Below are 25765 nucleotides of genomic sequence, written 5' to 3'. Positions count from 1 at the left end.
TTTAAACTTGTTTTATTTGAGTTTTATTGTTGATGTAGTGACCATTATGTATGTATAGTGTATATTTTGGTCAACATAGGTCATTTAAAATGTGCCACAGAAATAAATCTGACTGGACTCGACTTACAGGAAACATAGAATTTGCTTCTGTGGTTTGAGGGGCTTTGTCAAAGTTGATGAAATTATGAATCCATAAAAGTACCAGCAGATTGTGATCCACCATGCAGGTAACCCCTGGACAGCGTAGCAATGATCCCAAACACACTGCTGGTGCAGTAAAAACATTTCCGAACAGGAAAACACGGAATGGAAAAGCAGTGTACATCCAGAGAGGAGCTTGAGATTATCCTTCAACTATTCAAGATGACTGCTTAAAGAAATCTACCTAAGACGGTTCAGGCTGCGCTGAAGAATAAAGGTGGTCATAGAATATTTCAAACCTGTTAGAAATGCAGAAACGTCATGCACGTTTTCCCATGTTTCACTAAATCACTGCAAGTATTTCAGATTTGTCTACCAAAATGTGAAGAAACGAGGGTTGACTGAAGACTTCTCCACATCACTGAAACTGAAACCATAAGAGCAATTAAAAAATACCCCCACCCCACAACAGAAGGTATTGTACTTGGTGAGTTATTGTTGTATCCTTTTACAACATTCACAGGTTTCCCAGTCACTGAATCTGTATGCTTTCTGATGACCACCAGGGGGCGCCTCCCCTGGTTCCAAGAAGATTTGTAGGAATTTGTGTGCCGATATCGCCAGTTGCTGCTCGTGTTTTTGTTGTGTCGGAGCAACCTGTAACGTGGTTTAAGAGCATGAACCAAAGGACGTCACCGCTGTGTTACTTCCACATGAATCAAAGCAGGTTCATCAGTAACATAAATGGGTCAAATACATGCACAATCAACAAAACAACAATAATGTTTTGCATTCATTTATATAAATGAAATCCAGAGTTTGGGTGGGAGTAAATAAATATTTTATGCATTTAAATCTTACCTGTGGCAAAATATTGGTGATTGTTCTGTTTTTTGGCATTTTAATAATTTCTTTCATAATGTTTTTCCATATTTTGGATGAAATTGGTTCCCATTTCTCTTGAAATTCCCTCTGTCGGCACTGGAGGGCAGTGTGAGCCTGATGGAAACCAAGCTTTTTCCTGCCGCGCCTGAGCTGCTGCTGGACTGTCACAGCTGCTTTACAAGCAGGTTGGGCTGCAGCCAGAACAAGTAGCCCCTCATGTGTAGTTCACTTCAAATTGGATTTACCAACAATGCATAACAAACCTACAATTAGATACTATCAGCTGGAAGGGAGCTGGAAGGCTCAAACAGGTTTGACTACTTACTTATATAAGAAAATCCTGCATTACCCGTGGGCCTGCTCCACCTTTAGGGCGGAACCGTCAGAAATGTAATAATGTGGTTAGAGAACCGGCTGATGCGTCGTTTGGGCTGTTGGTTGCTAAAACCTCTAATACCAAATGACGTTTGGCTCATTTATTGTCTCATCTGAGTTAACTGCGCAACGAATAGATGTTAGTTTCAGGGCTCTAATAAAGCTGGTCTGAGAGGGAACTAGATGTTCTTCAGGGATCTGTTCCCAAGCTTTAGAAAATCTAGTTCATGACAGAGATAAAAAAAAAAGAAGAATAATTTATATAAATGTATAGCTTCATAGTTACACAATTAAAATCATCTGCAACTCAGCAAAAATGTAAGTTGTCACTTCAGTTTATTTTTTAAACGTATTTTTACATGTAGCATTACTTTGGAGATCATTCCTAGCTACTGGCTAATGTAGCTAGTAAACAGTGTTTGCTAGCTACTGGCTAATGTAGCTAGTAAACAGTGTTTGCTAGCTTCAGGGCTGTCATAGGCTGTATCCCAATTCAGGGTCGGCAGCCTCAACGATCCTCAAAGGCCAGTACTTAAAGACCGCTAAGGCCGGAAGTGCGAGGCTTGTGAAATGGGACGGTCTAGCCTCCGTTGCGCTGCCCAGGTTGCCTAGCAACCATGATACTAACAGCTGGAAACGTTTCATACAGCTTTGTTTGACAGAAATAAAGGAGAAAATCTTTTGTTCATTTGTTTGTTTGTTTCTACATGAGCTTTGATCATTCTCTGATTAAGCTCAGCTATTGAACGGCGTATATTTTAAAGTAAAGGCTTTAAAACCAAGTTAGTACAAACGTCACTAATGTCACATAACTTTGCCGACATGTGGCCAACAGGAATGTTTTAATGTTCTTCGTTATTAAACATTTGCACATAAATAAGTGACATAATATTCAGTACTTAAAGTTTACTCTTCGGGTGCCCCTCATCTGCTGTTTTTTTTTTCAGCAGAATTATCCACACCCACTGCCGCGCTATGCATTCTGGGATATGTTGGGCCACGAAGTCTACACCGCCACGTCCTTGAAATTCAGGGAAATGAAGGACGCATTTGACGGCCGCATTTCGAGCAGCCTTCGAATTGGGACAGCCTTCGTCGCGTCGCTGTGACGTAATCGGCCTTAAAATGCGGCCTTTAAGGCTGCAGACACTGAATTGGGATACAGCCATAGACTGATTACTTAGAGGTTAACATTAACTTTGCTTTAACAGCTTGTAATCGGTCAAAATGCTAGTTACACTTCATTAGGTACATCTGTTCAATGGCTCTTCGTGTTCAGCCATGCAGACATGGTCACAACAAGCTGCCGAAGTCCAAATGGAGCCTCAGCTTGGAGAGGAAGGGCCTGAGTATTTTAAAAACTGCTGCTCTGCTGGGATTTTCTCACACAACCAGAGAACTGAGAATGACCCGCTGTCTCAGGGAAGGACAGCAAACTAAGGCTACAGTTCACACGGACATTGCCTTCAGATGGTTGATTTCTGCTGCAACTTTCAGAGGGTAGGGTCAGATGTTGGTGTAAATACCATGAAAGAATGGCTCCATCCTGCCTTGTATCAGCAGTTCAGGCTGCTGGTGGTGTGAAGGTGTGGGGGATATTTCCTTGGCACACTTAAGGCCTCTTAGTACCAACTGAACATTGTTTAAACACCACGGCTTTATAACCACAGTACTTATCTTCTCTTAGTAGCATAACGTGCCATGTCACAAAGCTCAGACTGTTTCAAACTGGTTTCTTGAACATGACAATGAGTTCAGTGTACCCCAATGGCCTCCACTACAACCAGATATCAGTCGAATTAAGCACCTTTGGGATGCAGTGGAACGAGAGAGATTCTCATCATGGATGCAGGCGACAAATCTGCAGCAGCTGTGTGTAGCTCTCTGTCAATATGGACCAAAGTCTCAGAGGAATGTTTCCAGCAGCCTGTTGAATCTGTACCATGAAGAATTACAGCAGGTGTGAAGGCAAAAAGTCCAACCTGGTACCAGCAAGGTGTAACTAATGAAGTGGCTGGTTAGACTATGTCATGGTCCTGTTTTCACTGTAGTGTTAAGTTTTTTGGAAAAGGGTTACATTTTAGCTTTATTGTCTAAAACTTTTGAATTTTGAATTAAAAATGATGATGTTCTTTGGATTTAGGCAGCGCAGTGGTTAGCACTGCTGCCTCACAACAAGAACGCTTTGAATCCACCTGTGTTATCCCTGGATGAACGACCTGTCTGGGGTGTAACCCGCCTCCCCATCTCTCCCAACTCTTACCTGTTCTTACCTGAGACAGTGGGTCATTCTCCGTTCTCTGGTTGTGGATACATGGAAAAATAGGATGGATGGACAGATGGATTGATGGATGAATGGACGGACAGACAAACAGACGATGAGTGGACAGATGGACGGACGGATGATTTGACGGATGGATGGACAGACGGACGGACATACAGACGATGGATTGATGGATAATGGATGGACGGACGGACGGACGGACAGACGATGGATGGATGGATGGATGGACGGACAGAGGATGGATGGATGGATGGATGGATGGACGGACAGAGGATGGATGGATGGACGGACGGACAGACGATGGATGGATGGATGGATGGACGGACAGACGATGGATGGATGGATGGATGGATGGACGGACAGAGGATGGATGGATGGACGGACGGACAGACGATGGATGGATGGACGGACGGACAGACGATGGGTGGATGGATGGATGGATGGACGGACAGACGATGGATGGATGGATGGATGGATAGATGGACGGACGGACAGACGATGGATGGATGGATGGATGGATGGACGGACGGACAGATGATGGATGGATGAATGGACGGATGGACGGACATACAGACGATGGATTGATGGATAATAGATGGACGGACGGACGGACAGACGATGGATGGATGGATAAATGGATGGACGGACGGACGGACGGACGGACGGACGGACAATGAATGGATGGATGGATGAATGGATGGACGGACAGACGATGGATGTATGGATGAATGGACGGACAGACAGACGATGGATGGATGGATGGACAGTTGGACGGACAGATGATGGATGGATTGACGGATGGATGGACTGACGGACAGACGATGGACGGATGGATGGACTGATGGATGGATGAATGGATGGACGGACGGACAGACGATGGACGGATGGATGGACAGACGATGGACGGACAGACAGACGATGGACGGACGGACAGACGATGGACGGATGGATGGACGGATGGATGGATGGATGGATGGATGGACGGACGGACGGACGGACAGACAATGAATGGATGGATGGACAGTTGGACGGACAGATGATGGATGGATTGACGGATGGATGGACTGACGGACAGACGATGGACGGACGGACAGACAATGGACGGATGGATGGACGGATGGATGGATGGATGGATGGACGGACAGACTATAGATGGATGGACGGACAGACGGACGGACAGACTATGGATGGATGGACTCTGTCAGCTCCTCTTTCCTCTGCCTTTTTGTGTTTTGTTTTGTTTTGTTTTGTTTTGTTTTTTCAGCCAAATAAAGTTTTTATTCTCTGTGCAGCTTTTTAGCGAATATTAAAAAGGTGGTATCATCTTTGGTGATGGTGTGGTTGGTACGGTTGCTATGGGATGTCCTGTCAGTAATTTGTGGCCATAACTTTTAACTGCAGCACTAAAAAACAGAGACCCTTAAATTACTGTTATGTCACACCTTTTTAGCATCTTCCTCTCTCTCCTTTTAAAACACTGTCTCTTTTATCTTGCAGTAATTCCCCACAGCACACATAAAGGTGGAACCATAATGATCGGGTCTCCTAAATTTCTGAAGCTTCTGGAGCTCGAAGTGTGAGACAGGCGCTCACTTGATGAGGTGAGTGAATTCATTTGGCGAGCCGCAGCACGGTTCTGGAAACCCGGTGCGGAGGTAAGCAGCTCGCCCCGCGCCGCAGATGCCTTTAGTTTTCTTATGGAATACTAATTACGTTTGCATAATTGGTTTTAGTCATTTAAATGGGGGAGCTTGTTAAATCTTTTCCCCCTGTTTTCACCTACAGCTAAATTTAGCTAACAAGGTCTGCGTGAATCTGAACTGCTTTGTTCAAAAAACGAGGCATTAGTGGTTTAGACTTCAGAGTGCACTGTCAATTGATCGCACATCTTGAAAGAAAGGAGATAAAATTTTAAATGACTTACAACTGCTTATGTGATAAGCTGCAGGAATGTTTTGTGCTTCGCTGATGAATAGCTTTGAGCAGCCTCTTTCTCTGTAATGGCAGCGAGATGTAAAAAATGTGACATTTTGTTTTTAATTTCCAGTTGATTATCTGTGATTATGTGCTAAAACAGCAAACTCGCACCCCTTTAGAGAGACAGAGTGAAAACGTAAAAGGCTGGAAATTGGAATCTCCAGAGAAAAGTATGGCCTGAGGAGAAGCATCATGTAATGTGCTTTTCCGTATCCACCCCACACTCTCTCATTTTTGCCATTTGAATATACACAGAATTATTTACACCTTCAAGGCAACTCGACTGAACTGCACATCAGTCAATTAGTAAATCAGAAATTTTCTGTGATTCCAGTTTAGTGTGGAGTCCATGGCTCCCTCCGGTCTGCCCCCCCTCCTCTTTTTAGTCTCCCATCTTGACAGTGACAAATTACTCCTCTGCTTGGCAAGATTGAAAATTAAAAGCATTTAAAGCTGCTCATGCATTTATGCTAATGAGAAATTCAGATATGATTTGCATGCGAAAGAGGCTAGTCGGAGGACTCATCGTTGCCCCAGCCACCTCCATCCCCTGGATTTCTTTAGGCTCTTCATTATTTTTTCCTTTATGTGTGAGCAAAGAGGGAAGTGCGGTGTGTAAACAGTCTGCATGACTGCATTACATACAGGAAATTGCATTGTTACCTAAGAGCCTGAAGTCTTTGTACAGTATTTATGCAGGAGCCTACTATTGCAGCTCCCCCCGTCCCCCTTCCCAGAGCCACTCAGGCAAATTGGGTCATTGTGTCTGGCACTGTCACATCACGCTGCAGGAGGAAACACACCGAACGTAATGACACTCTGCAGCTACTGCTCACGCTGCCTCCTGTCAGCGCTCGCATACAGACTCCTAGCCGCTTACCGGTCTAGCTTTAGCAAGGCAAAGTTTAAAAAATGAACATAATTCTGTGGGCATAAGCTCCTGAAGTCTAATATTAAAATGTTTGTTCAGATGAAAAAGGCTTTGTTTGGTGATAAACACGTGCAGAACACTTTGGATCCGGGAGGATTAAGACTGTGCCGATTTGTTTTCCCAGTAAGCTCCATCCATGTCTTCCTCTCCAAATATCAAAGCGTGTGCTTCTTTGAATTTGTTTGTTGCACACTTGCTAAACGATTGTAACCTTGGAAACAAGATGCATTAATGAAGGTGGAAAATGAAATGGGGCTTTAATTTGTTTCAGTGTTCATAGCTAGGTGAAATGGATTAGCTTTGATTGAGGTGTGAGATGAAGAAGCAAAGCGCTGACATGACACTCGTATTTGTCATCATGTCATTTCAAGGAGGATGCTGCAGCAATTATGAATATGGGTACACAGCAATTAAAAGCGCTACTATTCATTAATAATTTTTATATTAATTTTTCAGCGGCCGCCGAAATGATTGCCACTGCGCACAAGCTTTCCAATTATGCCGCTTAATTAGAAATGTCAATATTAAGAAATAATTAAACTTGGGAATACATTAAGGTTGTCAGAAATACTTAAAAAGTTATGACCGTCGCTCAGACGATGTTTTCTCTAATATATTTTGCAATGATTTGTAAATTAAAGATGAGACTTTGATCAATGTGTACGACAAACTGGATACTGGTTACTTAGTTACAGGAATGCTCCATCTTTGGTTCGTTTTTTTCTTCAGAGACGACGCTCTCAGAAACGACGTCTTATTGTGGTAAAGGAGCCTGTCCTTCTTGGAGCTGCTCGCTTCTGCAGCCTCGCAGACTTCAGCAGTAGACATGAATGTGGACGTCTGTCTTTGAATGCTAAAAATTGAGATAAAAGTCAGACACTCTGAGTCAGTGGGGGGTTTAAAAGTCCAAATTAGGCCTTTGTTTACTTCTTACACTGCCCAGTTTGAGTTCAAGTAGGCCTAATTTTGGTGAGGCGGGGGGGGGGGGATATACGTATATAATAAATTTGATGATTTAATCAGAATCTAAAACACTTGAAAATCAGTTGAACGTTGAGCAGACTCTAATGATTTTAATTGTGGGATGAACGGCTGCTCTGTAACAGAGCGGTGCTCGTCATGATACACTCTGAATATGGTTTATTCTACTTGGTGTTAAAGGTGAAGACCGATGGCGCCAAATCACAACAACAGTCGCCTGAAGGCGCTTTATATTGTAAGGTCGACACTACAATAATACATACAGAGAAACACCCAACAGTCATATGACCCCCTATGAGCAGCACTTTGGCGACAGTGGGAAGGAAAAACTCCCTTTTAACAGGAAGAAACCTCCAGCTGAACCAGGCTCAGGGAGGGGCGGGGCCATCTGCTGTGATTGGTTGGAGTGAGAGAAGGAAGACAGGATAAAGACATGCTGTGGAAGAGAGACAGAGATTAATAACAGATATGATTCAATACAGAGAGGTCTGTTAACACATAGTGAGTGAGAAAGGTGACTGGAAAGGAAAAACTCAATGCATCATGGGAATCCCCGGCAGCCTACGTCTATTACAGCATAACTAAGGGAGGATTCAGGGTCACCTGGTCCAGCCCTAACTATATGCTTTAGCAAAAATGAAAGTTCGAAGCCTAATCTTGAAAGTAGAGCTAGTGTCTGTCTCCTGAATCCAAACTGGAAGCAACAGCACTTTAATTAGAGAATAAAAAAATGAATTTTTCAATAAAGTGCATGTTTGACAGTCCAGGCTCTAAACTAAGCGTGTGAATGTAGTGCGGTTATAGACAAGGGGGTTAGCACTGTCGCCTTTCTGTGTGGCGTTTGCATGTCCTCCACGAGTCTGCGTGGTTCCCTACCACAGTCCAAAGACGCACTCTTTAGGTTAATTAGTGACTCTGGAGTCTGTCCAGGGTGTCCTAGGCTCCACCCCTCCGCCCACGTGACCCTTACTTGGATAAACTGTCGATGGATGATTCTAAACATCTAGTACCTGAGTTCTAAAGTACATCTAACCGGCGTTGCTCTGACAGCTGAGCACACGTGGAGCTGCTCGGTTTGTCTCTCAGCATTAAAAGAAGGCAGCCTTGACTTGCTTGTTTTTATCACGAGAGACAAAGTGGTGTTGAACCGCCTTTGATCATCGGAATACATTTTCATTCTAATATAGATCTCACAGGTAGCTGCATATTGATACTAGTAGGCTTAAGGCGGCTAATAATCAAGTAGAGCCATCACCTGTTGACTGTGGCGGAAGCTCGCTGAAAGAAAGACTTGAAAGCATTTGTACCTCAAAGCCACGCCAGCCTCTAATGATAGGATCGGTCTTGGCACAGCACGTTGGCCACGTTTCCCTCAAAGCCTTGTGTGACAGCTCTTTAATTGGACTTCTCCATTCTCTCTGTGCTTTAACGTGTTACTATTGCTGGGTTATTGTGCCATAATTACACCACATTTCTTTAGAGCGTAATAAAGGCAAGCGAGACAAAGTTGAGCTGAAAGAGCTCCATACATATGAATGTTCATCTGGACCTTCATATCCCTGTCTGAGAGTCATTCCTTCCTGTAATCAAGTGCTGGCTGAGCGCTCGTGCATGTAAGAGACTGAGCGAGTCAGACTGGTGTCACAGTGAAAGCAATGCCTTTTGCCTCCGTCGGGGGATAATTACTAAAACCGTGTCCAATTACCTTTGTGTGTTGTTTGCAGCTCTAAGTGAGCAGAAAAAGGATTTTGCAGAGGTTCTGGGAAAATAATGCTGTCATCACTCTACATAATATCTGTGTGATCCACAAGAGGCTGCACATCTGTCCTCGATGGCGCTGACGTCTCCTCCGTGTTGCTGTTGTTTCCCCTGCTGAATACGGAGAGTAAAAAGACCCTTGTGAACCAAAGCCTATATATGAGAAAACAGTGTGTGTGTGTGTGCTGTAGCCCGCGGCTGCAGATTAGCCATGAGAGCCAAAGGATCGCCCCGCTCGCTGACAAATGAGAAAAGCCACAGTGGCCCTGGCCAAAGTGACAGGCCAAATGGAAGCAATTCCTCCCGAGGCAGGGGAGAGCAGCTGTGACCACGGCCTGCTTCTAGACGGGACCCGTCTATGACTGTGCGTCTGCTATAAAGACTCAACCTACGAGACAATTGGCATTTTTCTCCTGGCGGTTCCCGCGAAGCGGTACATGTCACTGACCCGCGGGAAACCCCATCAGTGGCAGTCGACCTTCACCTGAGGGACTGCGCCGCCTGTTTGTTTTCACCCCGCTCGTCTCTGACCCCCGACTACCAAATGTGTTTGCGAGCATATTACATCGCATATTAATATCTGCCAAGTTGACGGGCCTTCGACAAACACGGTCGCGGGATCGTTCCCTTTGAAGAGGAGCGCCAGGACACGTCAACTCGGCCTGACTTCAGAGCCTCGTGGACGTGTGAGTAATTAACACCGAGCCCTGACGGATTAAACGCCGCCCCTGCTGAGATCGACTGTCTGCCGCCTTTGGCGCAGTGACGTGCTAGACGCGAGATGCTTTCGGGACACGGATGGCAGAGAGGTGTCACGGAGAGTGACACGTGCAGCAGGCCCGGGAAGAACCGTGGATGGAGTCTAGCAGTCCCAGAACGTTTAGACAAACAAAACCAGCAGACGTGGAAGGAACGGGCCAAAAAAGAGAGTCGGGATTGGACGATAGCTCAGGGTTGGTGGCTATTCCCAGCACCGTGCTGCTTCCTGCCTCTGGTTCACTCGGGCTGTCTGCCAACAGATATATCCAAACCTCGCCTTCAAATCGCCTCCCTCGCTCTCCCCTCTCACCCAGGGCCAAGTGGATCAGGCTTCGCTTCGACACAGCCGTCATAATTACTCCGTACCAGAAGAATCAATTACGCCTAAGCACCATTGTTTCCAGAATAGAGCTAAACATTAAAGTTTAACAATCCCAAATTATTAAAAAGTCATGCTCTCAGGGACACATACAGAATATTTACTGTTAACAAATAACTTTATAACTCTGCTCCGAATTATTAATTCATGGCTCGCACTGGCTCAGCAAAACAGTCGTCTGGTGGCTAATTTCTCTGCCTTCACACATTGTTAAATATGCAGCACTTCTTGACTTTTCTATACGAGCGCTTCTGTCAGAGCGTTCGTGAGAAAATCCAAGCCTCACATTTGTCTGCTGCATGCTGATTGGACCCTTGCAGTTTAACTGATGTTTTGTTTATAGCTGGGGAAGTAGATGCACTTCCTTCTGCACGTTATGCCGATCGGCGGCTGTCCTCACGTCGTCCTCGTTTGACTCGCGTCTGAGCTAATGAGGCGGATCCGATCGGAGCGCCCATCAATCGGGCAATCATCATTTCCTCAGGCTGAATCTCACCTTTTGGACTTATTTACTTATCAGTGTTTCGTCAGGCGTCTGTGACGTCGGTGTGAAGCAGGAACATGTTCTCTTAGACGGCGGCGCAGACGTCTCTCCGTGTACCGCCGTTACAGGAGCCGTGGATGGAATTAAATGGAGCGGGGGAAGAGCGAGAATAAGGAAAAGCCAGGCTGCTCTTTTAGCCCCTTTCAGCTGAGTGAATCAAAAACAATGGCAGAGCCTGAAATGGTTTCCAGCTTCAGGAAAAACTCCCCGGGGTCTGTAAATTGGCTCTCAGAAGAGGGGGAAAAACAATTGCCCTTTACCTCTGAGGTTGCATGTCATCTCTCTGAAACTCACTCCTGGGCAGATTAAGGTCAAGTAGACCCCACTTTCCCACCCGCCTCCCCCCCCTCCTCTGAAGAGAGCAGACAGAGGGCAAATAAAATGATGACAAGGAGGGATTGAGAGCGAGGGAGTGAGGGGAGAAAGTGGGATTTTGAAGGTCTTTGAGGTTTTACACCCATCCCTGGTGGTTTCGCTCTCTCGCTCCAAGAACTGTGCTGATAATGGCTTCTTGTCAAGGAGGATGAGCCCACCTGCTCTTTGTAAGTCCGTCCTACTGGTTCAAGCTCGTAGCCTCCACATAAATATGAAAAGGAAGGCAGGCGGGAGGTTAGCAGCGACCCTACGCCGTGCTTCTCCGTGACCCTTTAGTGTAGCTGCAAAGGGTACAATGTGAATAAAAGGACAGCAGAGGACTACATTTTCAAAGAGTCTGCCTGGGCAGTAACGTCCCGTTAAGCCTCAGTCAGGTCAACCAGGCCGAGTCCACCTGTTTGGAGACGGCGCTCCCTTCTCCCATACCAGCTCCGTATTGTGTCATCGGGCATTTGCCCGTCGCAGATGATGAATCGGTGAAACTGAAGTGGCAAGACTGCCGATTGTAATTACAGAATCAACTGACACAATTAAGTCTTTTGTTTCAGTGGATCGGCCTGTCAATCAGCAGCGCGCTCCCCACGTTCTCTAACGTGCCGGCGAATAGCATAACATTTTGCTTTCCCGTGTCAAGGGCACGGCGACGAAGTCTGCCGGCAATTAAAGGACTATAATGTGCTGAGTCGAGCGCGGCAACAAAATAGGCAGCAATTTCTTCTGCTCCTGTTGAAAATTATGCTTATCAGGTACCTCGCCTCAGCAAAGGTGAAGGGTCGGCCCGAGCAGGCAGGCAGTATTTCTCCGCATAATTGAGAGAAGTTTGGATTTAATTGTATAATTAATCTTGTCGAATTAAGTTACACAGAAGTCCGACCCCTAAATTAGGCAGTCTGGAATATTTTAAATTGCCTTAATGTGGAATCTGGACCAGAATGCACTTTGTTCTCTCCTGATGGTGCGAGCTAAGTTTTTATCCTCGACGAACGCCGCGTGCTTAAATAACCTGTTAGCAGTTCTTATCACGTTGTTCCTTTATGAATCATTTCCTCACAAAGTAATTGCAATTTCAGAGAGAGGTGGGTTTTATTGTATGGCTTATTGTGGGCCAGTCAAGTGAAAATATAAAGACAATTTTCATAGCAGCGCTCATCAAACTGAGTGTGATTTATTAGTGTTTTTAACTCAGCATTTTTTACTCTCTCTGATCAGAGTGATAGCACGTTTATAATCTATTGTTGTTATCATTTTTCTAACTTAAGGCGTTATGAAAGCAATCAAGATTCCTAATCGCTCGTTCTCAGGTTATTACAGCCTGTATAAAAGCGACGGCGTGCTGGTGGTTCTGCTTGTGCCGGGTTTATGGGGCAGCGATAACCAGCAGGGAGAAATCCTGGACTCACCCGAGGGGCCTTTCCTGTTTTTTCAGCAAGACTGTCAGTAATTAGCTGTGTGATGAAAACAAAAGGATCTTCTGATTTACTGACCAACCAACAAAACGACTGACAATGAGTATTTGTAATAAAAAAGAAGCTCCATCTATTTTTCAGTGCTTGAGTTTGAGCCGATTGTGGCACCGATACTGTTTGGACACAAAGCCATTAATAAACCGACGGATGACTGAAGGTTTGGACCACGGCTCTTTCAACTCAGGTGTTTTCAGCCCACAGGTGTATAAAACCAAGCGCATGGCCATGCAGTCTGCATTTACAAGCGTTGGCGAAGGGACGGGTCATCCAAAGAAGTCGCTGAATTCCAGCACGGTACTGTAACAGGTCAGTTTGTGGAATATCTAGGAGAGAAGAAAGAAGAAGCCACAGCACGCGAGCCATGAAGTGTCAGACCACATAAAGTTACTGAGACGCTGAATGTGGAGGAGCATTGTGTGCAACATCCAACTGCAGTAGCGCTGCCACGATTAGTCGACTAGTCACGATTACGTCGACTATTAAAATCGTTGATGACTGATTTAATAGTCGACGCGTGGATTGAAGCTTTGTAAGATCACAAAAGACGCAGGAATAAGTAGTAGGATTTAAGAGTGTAATAACGGACTGAAACAGAAGAGGGCAGCACTGCATGTACAAGGATGCCAGCTGCCGTTAAACCCCGAAGAAGAAGAAGCTGTGTCCCAGAATTCATAGCGCGGCCCAGCTCAGTTTCCAACAATGGCGGCAGCTAGTTAGTTTTAATATTACTCTTATTATTCTTTCTGGGTCACAAAATAAACGTTTAACATATTTTCAGGCGAGAATGTAGCTGTGTAAACCTCAAATATCTGCTCAGTTTATCAAGACACCACATATTTTCAAAAGCGCTCCGACGTTTTCGGAGACGTCTGTTACCCACTAGCTTGATAGCTAGCCGGGGGCTAGGCTCACTAGAGCCGTGAGAACACCGGACTCCCGGCTAATCGTTTTCAAACCCACCGCCGTCTTTCGCTACTCAGGTTAAACATGATATATAAGTCACTTAGATAACTTAAAATGTTATTGTTTGGCTTTTTTTTAGTATTTTATTTGTTCCTGAGTAAATCGGTTTGGCTGAGATTAAAGTTATAGTTTTTACACAGCTGAATAAACATCAAGCACACAGCTGATTATCAGAAGTGTGAGATGCTCGAGAATTTACTCCGGTGTCCTGTTATATTTTAGATAGCAAGGAGTTTATTAAACTTCACCGAAACAATCTGCAAATGTCATTAAAATTTAATAAACTATCATCTTGTCTTTATTTTTAGTTAGCACAGACCTTAAACACTTAAAGCTGTAAGCTAATGATAGTTATATAAGAGCAGATGCTGCTGGTGCAATAAGCTATACGCCCAATGGATGCATGATCTGATTAGTCGACTAATCGCAAAAATAATCGGTGACTAGTTGACTATCAAAATAATCGTTTGTGGCAGCCCTAAGCTGCAGAGCTCCAAACCTTGTCTGGCACTAACATCAGCACAAAAACTGCACCGGGAGCTTCGTGGCGGAGGTTTTCCTGGCTGAGCAGCTTCTGCAGGGGTGATGTGGAGGGTAGCAGTACTTTAGTTTCATTAGCTGGGACTAGTGTGTACTGGTGCTGCGGTTTGGGGAAGGCCTCGTAGGGGACTGGCAATGGCTCCCGGGCCGGGCAGATCCCCATGCACTAACGAGAAGTGAATGAAAGGAAGAAGAGAAGAAGGGGGGGGGGGGGGGCATGAAAGCGAGAACAGCAGGTATTGGTTATATAGCCTGAGGCCGGAAGGGGTGTGAATGAGGTCCCGCTCCTGAAATTCAGAAAATATTTCCACTTATGTATTATATTTTTGATCTGTGATCTAAAGGGGTCCGGACCAGTGACATTCCCCTTTCTGTATACAGGGGTGTTGAACTCCAGGCCTCGAGGGCCGGTGTGCTGCAGGTTTTAGATCTCACCCCGGGTCAACGCACCTGAATCAGATGATTAGTTCATTCCCAGGCCTCTGGAGAACTTCGGCTGTATCCCAATTCAGGGTCTGCAGCCTTAAAAGCCGCATTTTAAGGCCGATTATGTCACCGCGAAGCGACGAAGGCTGTCCCAATTCGAAGGCTGCTCGAAATGCGGCCGTCAAATGCGTCCTTCATTTCCCTGAATTTCAAGGACGTGGCGGTGTAGACTTCGTGGCCCAACATATCCCAGAATGCATAGCGCGGCAGTGGGTGTGGATAATTTTGCCGAAAAAAAAAACGGCAGATGAGGGGCGCCCGAAGAGTAAACTTTAAGTAAGTACTGAATATTACGTCACTTATTTATGTGGAAATGTTTAATAACGAAGAACATTAAAACATTACTGTTGGCCACATGTCGGCAAAGTTATGTGACATTAGTGACGTTTGTACTAACTTGGTTTTAAAGCCTTTAGTTTAAAATATACGCCGTTCAATAGCTGAGCTTAATCAGAGAATGATCAAAGCTCATGTAGAAACAAACAAATGAACAAAAGATTTTCTCCTTCATTTCTGTCAAACAAAGCTGTATGAAACGTTTCCAGCTGTTAGTATCATGGTTGCTAGGCAACCTGGGCAGCGCAACGGAGGCTAGACCGTCCCATTTCACAAGCCTCGCACTTCCGGCCTTAGCGGTCTTTGAGTACGCGGCCCTTGAGGATCGTTGAGGCTGCGTACTTTAAGACTGCAGACCCTGAATTGGGATACAGCCTTCAAGACATGTTGAGGAGGTCATTTAACCACGTGAATCAGCTGTGTTGGATCAAGGACACATCTAAAACCTGCAGGACTCCGGCCCTCGAGGCCTGGAGTTGGACACCTCTGGTTTAAAAGCAGGAATAAATAAATGTGTAGAATTAGAGAAAAGTGCAAACTTTTGTTTATTTAATAGTTGGGAGTGGCAGTGGTGAGGTCTCTATCAGCAGGAAAAGCTGTACAACTTATGAAAATGCAGCTAAATGTTCAAATTTATGCCCTTCACATTTTTCAAAGCCATCCAGTGGGGCTGGATTGGAGACTTTTCTGGGCCCGTTGTGGTCCCCGGGCCTTTTGTTTGACACCCCTGCTCTGCAGTGTCCCCGTCATGCGATAATAAAGCTTTATTGCAAACTCTAAACAGTGAATGCATCTCCTGGTATCAGTCAGATAATCTTGTTTGGAGTCACAGTGAAGAGTGCGTCTCACAGCAGTGTCTCTCCACAGACTTTCTAGAGATTAGAAACACTCGAGAGGAGATGGGTTTGAGGGGGGGGGGGGGGGGGGGGGGCACAGGGGGGATAAAGTTGTAGAGTTGCATGGTGAGGATCAGCGAACTGACAATAATCTGCGATGTTTATTGCATGAATGCGTCATGAGCAAAGTTTTGTGGATGCTCTAAATACGAGCTGATGTTCTTGTGCTTATTTTGCTGCAGATATTTTGCATCCGTTCCGTCGACTGAACTCTAATGACAACATTTCTATTTACCGCGGCGTGGAAATGAGACCGCACGTCCGATCGTCTGCTGCCTAGAAAGCGGGAGGCCCCTGGGGTATTTGCCAGCATAATTCTCATCTTAACACAACGACCTTACTCTGCTGCCGTTGTCAGATTTAGTAACGGCAGAGGCACGAGAGGAGCCGGTAGGAAAAAGTCTTTGAAACGTGCATGTGAGCTTTCAGAGGGCGCTCCTTCATGTCCGTGACGTACGACTGTTTCTGTGTAGATGGCATCTCAGGGAGAGAAACTCTACCCCGACGCAGCGCTGCTGTCACCCAGAATACAGATGGAGGATGTGCCCTTGTGCACTTTACCTGAAGTACATGCTTACATAGATGGCTCTATCTGCACTGCTCTGTGTGTCTTTTCCATCTAGTGCAGTTTTTGCAAGCGTGCCACTGCAGCAGAGTGTTCTGGAGTGCGATTATTTCTGGTGTCTCAGTTTCTCTTTGTCACCAAACTGAGGCAGGCTTCTCTACAATAAACCTGATTCTGGTTTCTGGCAGAATTTTACTCTCGCGGTTCAGAGGCTTACCTTCTAGTCCCTGCAGAGAACATGAGGATAGCATTAATGCACAGCGGGAGAATGCTCTCAGACTACAATCCCAGCCTCCAAGACTCAACATATTTAACCTTTAATCTGAATGCTCCCGTGATATTTTGCAACGCTCCGTTGCAGTACGCTGTTGTGAAACCGAGCACAGCTGCTTTTTTAGGACTCTGTGCTTTATTTGTCTTCTCTTTTCCCAGTCCATCTTTGATTGTTCGAGGAAATCTTGTGAAATGCAAATGGGGCCAAACAGAATGTAATTGCTGCTCTGCGATGATTACGACGGAGAACTAATGATGTCTCAACACCGGGGTCAGGTAGGGTTTAATTAGAGGAGGCACAATCAGTGTCACTCCAGACTTGTGCTCTCCTGTTCCCGGTGCCTGCCTGGTCCTGTGCCAGCGAGCTCTCCAACAGACTCGGGGGGGAAAAAAGAGTTGCTGATGTGAAAAGAGAAAAGGGACAGAAATTAATGCGGCTATGTTCTTTTGTTCGGAACAAGGCCGGTTTGGAAATGGAGCCCCGTAAGAAGCATCGGCCTGTCTGCAGATAAAGGTGGAGGTTAATGAAGGAGCAGAATGGAAAAGGTTGCCTTTGGTGCTCCTGAAAACACGGCTCCTCTGGGAGAGAAGCCCGGCGATGTGTTTTGCTAAACCCGTGCACTGCACGGCATGCACTCGTGCTAACCTCGGTAGCAAAATGCACTCACTCCCACTCTCGCTTGTAAATTATTGTTCAGTAGGAATATGTTGTGCAACTGAGCAAATTACTGAAACAAGGAGACCAGATTGGACAGATGAGTGAGACCAGCCAAGGAGAATAACTGTGGCCAAAATTCCTGATTATCCAATCAGCACTCCAAAAACATCAATTCCATCTCGTCAATAGATAATTAAGAGGGATAATTGGCTGGCTGCACTCTGGGCAGACATGCACAGCTGGTAAAGTTCCATCTCCTACCTCAGCGTTGCACACACTACACAGCCTGCACATCTGTCCACTGCAGGTCAGCGCTGGACCTGATCTGTGCTGGTCCTGATCTGTGCTGGTCCTGCAGCGGAGCGTTTGGGGAGTACATTTTATTCCTAATGTGCCATAAACACTTTCAAGCATTTCAAAAGCGCAGGAAGGTTTTTTACGCAGTCAGCTGTTCCCTATTAGGATGCTTTCCTTGTAGCCTCTGTTGTTTTTAAACCACGTTTAAGGATTATCTAACTTGGCAACTAAAGGCGCACTTTTAGCAGGGCACGACCTCACCCCTTCTTAGACCAGAGGTTTATGTTGTCAACCATCTTGCTCAGAGCTATTTATCCCTCTTAGATCCCCGAGTATCTGTGAAGTACAGACCAGCAGATTTAACCGGACAGGCCCAGAGATTTAAAACATTGACCTGCCCGGTCTCAACAGCTGTGTGCTAATCCATTCCGCTGCCCTGACTTTCCTCCCCCGTTTCCTGCTCTGGTGAATAGAAAGGTCCTTAATGTGTGAGATCAAGAGGAAAATAAGGCTCTCCAAATGGAATCAAATCACACGGAGGGGGCTGCCGGGCTCGAAAGGCAGAATAGGACCGAGCGATTGGACTGTAATTCCTTTCCTAGCTATTAGCCCGTCACAGCTTTACTTGGTCGGCTTCTCGTCCTCCTCTCAAACCAACCAGTCTTTGATTAATTCATTAATTCGCAAACGGGCTGAATCGCATCTCGACTCAAATTGGATGCAAGAGTAACAATCAGGCCCTCCTACCCCAGACTGATCTGACAAATAAAAAATACAACATTACCCAGTAAATAGATCTATGTCCGTTCGGCCTGATAATTTGTAGCATTTTCATGTTTTATTTATACTCAGATAAGCTGCCTGCTCTCGTATATCACGGGCCCAACAAGGCAAGCAGGTGGAGGGGGGGTGTATTGATTTGGGCTGACTGTGCACCTCTCCACGCAGCCCTACCCCTTTACCCCCAGTGACGCCCCTCGCAGTTTGTATTCGTCTCGAGCTTTGAGCCCTCTAGCCCTTGTGCGTTGGCTCTCATTCAACGGTCCCCCTTCTTGGCTCACACAAGGCCCAATCCCATTCCCATGCATTCAATATTCCCATTATAAGCTCATTAGTCTAGTCATTGTTTTGGGCTCATTAATAGGATATCCATCGCCTTAGACACCTCTGAATTACCATGTCACAGTGTGGCCCCTTTCACAGCATCAACAGTGGGCTGCAGAAGTCGTGCGTGTCTGTGTGCGTCGTGCACCTGTGGGTAGTGTGTCGACCTTGAGTTTGCTGATGTGCCAGCCCCTCTGGAAACCTGCTGACACACGTCATGTAGACACACATGCCTCCACGCACACACACTAAAGCTTTCCTCCCCAGCCTCAGCTCCCCGCCCACAAGCTCCCAGAGGTTTGTCCGTCAGTGATGCAGGAGACAGCGGAGAGAGTGAGCGGGGGGCTGGGGCCGGATCGGGGTTTTTAACATGCGAGGCAGGTCCTCGCGTGCGTTCGTATCGATCCTCGGAGGGCTCCCAGGCCCCCTTTTCCTTCCTTTCTCTGGCAGTGAAGGCCATTCATCACCGAGGCCATGACTGGAGAGCTCAAACAGCCGTCTCTGTCAGAAAACGGGCTGTGCCTTGCCACAGCGACCTGGCCTCGCTCATCAGGAGGGATGAAGCCTTGACACAATGGCTCGTAGTGTGAGATGTTCCTCTTACTCACAGGAGTCATCCGTAGCTTGCTGGGCAATGCGCAGTCATGCTTCCCTCAGCTGCTCGATTGCATCGCCGTGTTCTGTTTTCACCTGACGTTTTTTTATTGATTTGTGGTGAATTAAAAGAAAAAAGCAGGACAGGCTGCCAAGTAAACACTTATACTAAAAGAAAGTCTCGCTGACATGAAAACAATAAAGTTTTAAAAGAGTCTGAACATACAGATGGATAAAGGTCGCCGACATAAACATGTGGGTCACACTTACATCAGCTGGTCTCCAGCAGTCGCCCTTCCTGCCACACCCAGGTCCTCCCCAGCACTCTCATGTTTGATCGAGAGTGACTTTCAACACCACGGGGAGATGCACGTCCCGGCTGAGCTGCCACGGATGGAGCTTCAGCCTCAGCCTAACTTTGGGCCGTGACAAGGACGAACGGGAGGGAGTGGAGAGGCCTCGGCGTCGGATGTGTTTTAAATAACTTTGACAGAGGAGTTTGAACCGTCTCTCTGGGCTGGAGCTAATCTGATGTGAGAGGATGCCACACCGAGGCTGATAGGACACCGAGATAGAGGAGAGGGAAGCGGCAGAAGGAGAGAGAGAAAGGGTAATAGAGGTGCTCACTCAGCTGGTGGGAAATCTGCCCTCTTCATCTTTTCATCTCTCCAGCCTCTCTCTTTCTCACATCGCCCCTGCCTCCTTCACCCAGTTACATCCATTTACCACCAACCTCCGACTCCCCCTCCTCTCTCTTCTTTCTCTTTCACACTTTGCGTCACGCTGCCTCTCAGCTCCCTCCATCTCTCTCCCCGACGTCCCCTTTCCCATCTCCCCCTGCCTCGCCGCTCCCTCCCCCTGTCTTTCACAGACGATTTAGGAAGTCACAGCCTCTCCCTTCCATTTATGAAATTGCTCATGTTATTTCCTGCCCCTCACCCTCTGTGCCCAGCTTCCCCTCATAAGTCTTAGTGGATGTGTCCTCTCTCCCACACAGCTCCTGCACCCAGAAAGCACGCAGCACAGAAATGCATCGGGGAGTAATATTCCTCGACAGGACGAGCAGCCCCTGACACCGTGACCCGGCCGTAACACCGACCGTCTATTCTTAATCCCCACCCGTGGTCTCTTGTTTACCTCATCATCCTCCGGCCACCGTGAAAAGGCGCACGCTGGCCCATTTTGTCCTGTGGTTGCGTGTTTTTTATGGCCTACCTCTCTGAGGCTGGCGCTGTTATGAGCACTCTCTGAGTGCTTATGTGGTCAGACAGATTTACCGGCCCTCAAAACATTATTTTTTCATGTAATGGTGAAGCACTGCTCCTGTTTTGGGGCTTTGATTTGGATTAAATTTGGCCAAAGCTGAAACCTGCATGCTGGTGTAGCCTCTCTCTCGCCCTGTGGCGAGAGGGGATAAGAGAAATAGATGGATGAAACCTGCATTAATCCGGGTTTTGGCCACTTGGGGGTAGTACGAGAAGGCATAAACACAACGGCGCCGTGCTGTATTTTCACATCGTGAGCATGGAGAACCTGTTGTGAACTGTTGCACATCCAGAAGACGCTGAGTAAGAGTATCATTCATTTAGAGTGACGTTTAAGGTGACCCAACAAATATTCATTTTTCCGTTTCCCTTAGCTTATCCGAGTCACGGGCGAGGGGGGCGATGGGGCCTATCCCACCTGTCACTAGGAGAGAGCCGGGTGCATCTGGACAGGTCGCCCGTCTATTGCAGGGCTAACAGAGACAAACAGCCAGTCACAGTTTAGACTTCCTGATGTTTACGGTGCTCAAAGTGAATCACTGTTTATATATAAACCGCTAACATCATAGTTAGGGATGCAACGATATCAATTTTTTCAAACCGATACGATACGATACTTGGATCTGAGTACTTGCCGATACAGAGTACAAAAACCGATACTTCTACCACACACACACACACAAATGCAATGAATTGGAAGACAGGTTTTATTTTATTCTCTGCCGATAAAAAATAAAATCTTAATAAAAATGACCACAAAAAAATTTCAAGTGAAAAATAAGCACTTCTGTTAAATTATTGCAGAGTCTCCACATTGTAATTTAACAAAATATCACTGAACTATTGGCACTGTCTCGAGCTTTCAGAATAATAAATAAACACTTCTGTTTATTTATTATATTTCATATCGCAGCTCAAGTATGCTGAGAAGACGGTGCAATCCTATGTTTTCCACGACCGGCATTGGCTGATCATCCAGAGCAATAAAATGAGTCAGAGCCTCTGTTATTTTAACTGCCCGTGGATTTTCTCTTGAGATTTTTCATCGCTTTTCCAAAACCTGAGTTAAAGTTGGCTGTTCCACACTGCTGACATTTTGTTTAGCCTAGCTACAGCAGCCTGCAGTTTCTCTTTTTTATCTGGAGCTGCCAGTCTCACTCGTCTAACCCTGTGCCTGTTTAGCGCGGGATGTCCCCCTAGTGGCCAATCTAAAAAACTACAACAGAAATGACAAGCCACCCTCTGATTAATGAAATAAGTTGGTATCGGTTCATGGTATCGGTTAACTTTTACATTTTACAGTATCGGCCCCGATACCCGATACCAGGGATGCACCGATACCGATACTGGTATCGGGTATCGGGGCCGATACTGGTACCGATACCCGATACCAGTATCGGTATCGGTGCATCCCTAATCATAGTGATGGTAGTTACCATACAATCAAACACTGAGCACTGCTGACTAACTTAGAGAACTAGGATGATCGGTCTCAATAAGAAATCAAATGATGTTTGTTGTACGGGCCTGTGATGGCTTGGCGAGCTGCCCGGGGTTCACCCCGCCTCTCACCCACTGATAGCGAGGACAGGCTCAGGTCACAGAACGACCCTGAGATGGGTAAGCAGTTCATAAAATGTGCACATGAATGAAAGATTTTATATATATGGATAAAAACAAAAATATGCACTACAAAAAGCTTAATAAGATTTGTATATAAACCACTAACGTTTCCTACTGAAAGGATTTTAACAACATGATTAGAATTCGGGGGGACTGCAAAATAAAAAACCTTTAAAAGCCTTTTCGGTGTTTTTAAACCACATAACCTTATGACCCGCTGCCTCGTTCACAGTAATTGGATGTATTGTCGTGTCCACAGCGACCTTACACGATGGGGACGGCCCATGTGAAAAAGAGTGCAAGGATGCGTGTATGCTTAACCTGTGACCGTGTGCATGCAGAAACATACAAATGTGTTTTTCAAGGTGGAGTGTGACGTGGAGCAGAACAGAAAGGGAAGGAAGGAAGGAAGGAAGGAAGGTGAAATGAGAAGGAGAAAATGAGGAGCCTTGATGGTGCTTGGCTTCCTGGAGGGGGGGTGTAAGGGATGGCAGAGATTGAGTGAAGGGTGCATGTGTGAGGTCGGTGGTGGAGTGTGCCGGCCTGTCCTTGTGCCTCTTCCTCTCCTCTCAGCCTGTTTCTGGCTCATTACCTCCTCCGCCTGCAGACTTTTCCCTGGGCGGCAGTGAACAGAACTGTCCTCTCTCGCTCTCGCCGACAGCCTGAGCACCGCCCTGCCCTCCCGATATTAATCAACACACACATGCACGCTTCGAAGCTCACGCACGCACTCTCCCCAGTGAGCCCTCTGACGGACAGGCCAGTGGGCAGCCGTTTCTTCTCCAGGCCCTCGCTTGCAAATGAGACGTCCGGCCTCTCGGAGCGGCGAGCGTTGGCACGTTGGGACGGTTCTAACGAGAGGAACGTTGGCTTTCGTTATGTGCGCTGCTTCAGCTCTGTTTTCTTTGCATATTTGGAAATTTAAGAAATTAGCTTTTCATATCGAGGCTGAGCTGCGTCAGTCGAGATCTTTTAACTAAAAAATCTAAAAACTAAAAACTATAAAATCTTTTAGCTAAAAAGACCCTTTAATTCTTTTTTAAATGATCTGTAGCATGGCGCTTTAAGCACCAGTGTCTGTAACTTGGGATAAAATCAGTATTTCCTGTGTGTCACATCAGTCGCAGGCTTGCAGTGAAGGCTGACTCGCTCTCCAACTTTATTACGCGCTGTCGTTTCTTGCCTGAAGATATCCCAGAGCGCCCGCCCCTCCCTGCCTTGCCCTCTTTGCCCTCTCTTAAAACCTGTGCCCGCTGACAGTCTGCCAGGTGTGCCCGTACCCAGGAGACACGCCCGGTGTCACCGAGCAAAGCAGGTTCACGTAGGCCGCGAAGAGAGGCGAGATGCCAGCTTGGCTGTAGAATAACTGTCAGGAGGGGGGGGGGGCTGAGAAGATCCCCGACGCCAGCGTGCGTGACATTAGCTGGCCGCCTTCCCTCTCCTCTCGGAAAAGCTCGCGGCCCCACCTCTGCCTTCACACGCTGGCTGGGTATGTGACCTGGTGTCCGAGTGACACGTTCCTTGGCAGGGAGTCGGAATATGAAATGATGGTATTATTCACGTCCTACCTTTGACATTGTCTGTTAGCTGTGCAGCGGGCAGCTCAGACTCAGCAGCAATCTGGCAGCGCTGTCCACTTCAGGTGGCGTGTGCGTGATCATCAAGCGAAAACTAGCCCGTTCACGTCTCCCGTTTGTTGTCGCGCAGCGTCGTTCGACACAAAGAGCATCGGGTAGATCCAGCTGCTGGCGTGACGCTGTGCTAATAGCTTAGCTTCTGCTTGTCTCCTGGGCGTTCCTCGAGCCTTCCTGCTCGGATGAGAGTAGCTGGACACTGGGGAGTCTTTGTCTCTTTTCTTAGGCAGACTATGCAATTTAAACCTGCCTCGGGCATGTAGATATTACTCCCTGGCGAGAAGGCTGATAATTAATGGAAATTGTTTTAGAGGAATCATTATTAACATTCTCCTTTGGATGCCCTTTCGTCATCCCTGCCTTGTCGCCTCTCTTGTTTTATTCTCACGCTAATTTATGCAGGCGTTGACATTCCTGTCGCTGCGTAAATGTGCTGGGAAATGTGAATAATCAGTCTAATAATTAGGATTTGCTCCGTCACCGCAGCGGGCATATATTTTGGCAACAGACAAATATCAATCATACGTTTATTATCGTATTTAGCCGTTATTTTCCATCATAAGGTCAGCGCCGTCACTTCTGTCTTTTAGCAGCCACGTGTAGCCGTGATGCACAGGGAAGCTGGGTTGGGGTGTAACAGACTAAACTCTGGGAGCAGGAAATCACATTCCCTCACACATACGACTCAATTTCACACCCCGAGCTGGATTAAGAGGGCTCTTTGCTCCGGGCCTGTGCAGGAAAAAGGGTAAATATCACCCTTGTTCCCGGCGCCGGAAAATCCGCTGTTTAAATGGGGAGTAATATAAGTGACATTTTCCAGTTCATTATGCAGCCCCTGACCTTCACCGCGTACGACTTGGATACTTCTCCGGCAGCAGACGAGGCCTGGTTCTCCCTAAGAAGAGATGTTTGACCTTGTCGGGAACTAAGAAGAGGTCAGATAACGGCAGAGACGCGACGCGGCGGATGCACACCTGCGGCAGCGACCGAGGAGACGGCGATAAACCAAACAGCGGCGTTTAAGTCGCCGCTCCGACAGAAATGATGCATTTTGGGTTTTTGGAACTCGCCGGCGTCTTTGATACATTATGTAAATGTGCGATCTGCGGGGATAATCTATAGCTGTCCGATGCGTATTACATCATCTGGTCTTCAGATTGGTGTTTATCTCTGTTTGTGGCCAAACTGCCGCAGCTTATCGCAGATGGATTCGACTAATCTTCAACTGGCTCTTTGCCTTTATGTCCAACTGTACTTTAAAGACTCCTCAGGATTTGAGATAAATCCGTGGCACTCAGTCACCAAACGTAATAGAAAGTAATCATATCGGGAGTCTTTCACGGATTAGGCTGTTTTCAATGTGACTTATAATCTCTTCCGTTTGTGTGAACTACAATGATGTGCACTGGGCGCCTGGCAGAGATAATCTTATTACCCAGTTGGCTTTTGTTTTCTGCTGCTTTGCTTTTATTCTTTATTAAAACATTTTGCTGCATTAAACATGCTAATTTGTGGCTGGGCATAATTGGGGTCTTGCTTTAAAAACCTCTTCCCTGTTTGGAAGGAGATTAGGAATTTCATCTTCAGGATTATGCGCAGAGTACGGCGAGAGCCCGCGAAACAGTCTCGCTTTCCATTATGTTTAAAGCCACTCGAGATCATTAATGTGAAAG

At 46.4% G+C, this 25765-nt stretch overlaps 1 protein-coding gene across 1 annotated transcript in view; it reads left to right on the top strand.

Annotated features, from left to right (window-relative positions):
- Positions 1–5200: 5200 nt before the first annotated feature.
- Positions 5201–25765, top strand: part of LOC102788462 (AT-rich interactive domain-containing protein 1B-like) — a 198077-nt gene continuing 177512 nt past the window's right edge. The window contains exon 1 of the mRNA XM_087833257.1: positions 5201–5286. The gene's annotated coding sequence lies outside the window, so the exon portion shown is untranslated. The remainder of the gene's footprint in view (positions 5287–25765) is intronic.

Source organism: Neolamprologus brichardi, chromosome 19 (genome assembly GCF_056152115.1).
Source record: "Neolamprologus brichardi isolate AB-2024 chromosome 19, ASM5615211v1, whole genome shotgun sequence".
NCBI lineage: Eukaryota > Metazoa > Chordata > Actinopteri > Cichliformes > Cichlidae > Neolamprologus > Neolamprologus brichardi.
Note: the sequence above shows the minus strand (reverse complement) of the source record. Positions and strands in the feature narration are given on the sequence as shown.